This window comes from Gekko japonicus, unplaced genomic scaffold, assembly GCF_001447785.1.
Source record: "Gekko japonicus isolate JY-2015 unplaced genomic scaffold, Gekko_japonicus_V1.1 scaffold89, whole genome shotgun sequence".
Lineage (NCBI taxonomy): Eukaryota > Metazoa > Chordata > Lepidosauria > Squamata > Gekkonidae > Gekko > Gekko japonicus.
In genome coordinates, this window is record NW_015170889.1 from 1,736,222 (window position 1) to 1,739,030 (window position 2,809).

General features: G+C 49.1%; 1 non-coding gene across 1 annotated transcript; it reads left to right on the forward strand.

Moving 5' to 3' along the window:
- Positions 1-1,898: 1,898 nt before the first annotated feature.
- On the forward strand, positions 1,899-1,970 carry TRNAI-GAU. The gene has a single exon. It is a non-coding gene; the product is annotated as a tRNA-Ile (tRNA).
- Positions 1,971-2,809: the final 839 nt, after the last annotated feature.

The following is a 2,809-nucleotide window of genomic DNA, read 5'->3' on the forward strand; positions in this document are numbered from 1 at the left end:
AAGGAAAAATTTTGGTTAGTCTGTTCCAAAGGATCTGATTGTTTCCCCCCTTCCCTCCTAGTACAGATGTCAAAACAACAATTAAATGGAATAAAGCAGATTTCCTTACAGTGGAAGGGGGAGACACAGTAGTGATTTAACACACAGTAAACGCAACAGTGATTTAAACGCGGTCGTGATTTAAAACAGGTCGCTTGTCTCTTTTGTCTGCATGCCGTGAGAGTAAATGACATCTGATTAGCTCTGTGTTTAATCTCATTAAGCCCTGTCTGTCCATCAAAGCAGGATTGACAGCCCTTGCCAAGAACAAGCCCAAAACAGCAACTTTTTTTTTCCTTCCCCCTCCGCTGCCAGGTCCACTTGAAGCAAAGACAAACCTCTGATTGTACGTCACATGGTTCCAATGATCAGCAGGCGACGTCCAACGGCATTGTCGTGAAATGCGGCCAGGAATATTCATATGCCCACTGAGCTCAGCCAGACATAATAAAGAGATTACACATTCTGAGTTGGAATAAAGGCATCTTGGAACTGGGCACAATATTTTTTTTAAAAAAAACAAGAAAAATGTCCGCCAGATGAAAGCGGAGAGAGAGAGAGAGAGATTCTGTGCCTAGATAGCCTGGCGTACAGAACACAAAGAAAATGTAGAAACTGAAAGAAACCACCAAATCAGCATCTGGCCACCTGACATAACACATGGAGCCACCTTTAGGGCATGTAGAGGCATATTTTTAGAATCGTGTTGTATGCGGTGGCAAAAAGGAAAGCTGTTTTTTTCAGAGGTGAGGCCAAAAAGATAGAGCCGATATGACTCAGGGAGATGGTACCAAAGAAAATCCCTGGCAGTCAGGGGTCGTTTTGTAGAAAAAGAGCTAGGGGAACTCATTAGCATAACTCATTAGCATATGCCACACACCCCTGACATCACCGGAAGTGTGTCATAAGGCCACACCCCCTGACATCACCAGAAGTGTGTCATAAGGCCACACACCCCGCCCCCCCATGAGGGGCCCAGCGGTGGACCTGCAAGGCCGGCGGGAGTGCAAGGAAGCCCCGCGAAGGCCCTCCCTGACCCTAGGCAGGCAGGGGTGGGGAGGGGCAGAGAGGAAGAAACTTACCCTCCCTCTTCTCCTGCCTCCTCCTGGCTGAATGAGGGCCGGAAGCGGGGCAGGGCTTCGTCATGTGCCCCGCCCCCCTCACCTCACCCGGGGGAACTGCGATCCCCCGCAATTCCCCCCGAAATGACCTTTGCTGGCAGTACACTGTTTTTCATAGATGAGACAAAGATTATATATCTTGGTCTGTCCATAAAATGTAAATTGCAAGCTGATGTGACCTTAGTTTGCCTGAGGGCCATGGAGGGAACGAAAGGCGTTTAACCCTTTGACTTCCTCATGCTTTTCCTATTCAAAATTGGCTTTTTTACTCTGCTGCGGTGGCTCAGTGGTTAAGACGCTGAACTGCAGGCTGGAAGGTCAGTAGTTCAGCAGTTCGAGACCCAAGTGCCACATGACGGACTGAGCTCCCGTCTCTGGTCCCAGCTCCTGCCAACCTAGAAGTTCAAAAGCAAAAAACTGCAAGTAGATAAAATAGGTACCGCTTTGGTGTGAAGGCAACAGCATTCCGTGTGCCTCGGCATCTAGTCATGTCGGCCACATGACCACAGAGGTGTCTTCGGACAGTGCTGGCTCATCAGCTTGGAAACGGAGATGAGCACCGCAACCCTAGAGTCGGATTCAACTGGCTCTCGAGCAAGGGAAATCTTTACCTTGATTAGTATTTTAAAGGAAGAAAAGACCCACCATGTTTAGAGGTGTAGAACCAGCAGGGGATTGCTATAAACAGCACCCTCTGCTTGGGAATTTTCAAACGTTATTCTGACTAGTCACTGGGAGGGAGCGGTGGCTCAGTGGTAGAGCATCTGCCTGATATGCAGACGGTCCCAGGTTCAATCCCCAGCACCTCCAGTTAAAAGGGCTCAAGTAGGAGGTGATGTGAAAGATCTCAACCTTTTGCCACTGGAGTCTCTCTGCCAGTCTGAGTAGCTAGACAATACTGACCTCGATGCACTAATGGTCTAATTCCGTATAGGCAGCTTCATATGTACTTATAGCTGTGGGTCTTTTTAGTCTGATCCAGCAAGGCCATTCCTACGGCTTGGCTCCCCATATTCAGTTTCCCACCAAGTCATGCTATTTATCCGTTTACAGCATGACCCCCTTCCTGCCCTTTCCCACCCTCCGGGCAAAAACTCTGATTTTCCAGTCACCTCGATTATTGCAGCCTCCTCCTCCTCCTCAGCTTCCCCCCTGCTCAAACCATCACTCTTGACAGCCAAAATCATTCCCTGCTCTCACGGCTCAGAGCCTGTGAATGGTCCCCCTCCTTAAATCCCTACTCTGGCTTCCAGTCTGCTCAGGACCAAACCCAGCTCTTTAAAAACAGTAGCATTTAGGCTGTGGTCACACTGGAGGCTTGGTGCGAGCTGGCGACGCCTCTATTTGCAACAATTTGAATAGTTGCAGGACGTTTTGAGCAGACATCCCATCCTGAACTGGCTTAACTGCAGGGCTATTTTTGGGCAGGAACGCACAGGAACGGAGTTCCGGCTGGCTCCCAAGTTGGCCACGCCCAGCAGGAACTCATTAGCATAATAGGCCACACCCAACAGCAGGAACTCATTAGGATTGGCTACATTAGGGCTGTGTGGCCTAACATGCAAAGGAGTTCCTTCTACAAAAAAAGGCCCTGGGTTTTGACAACAAACGAGGTAAACAGAATAAGAAGCAAAAGGTGGGTGTGGCTG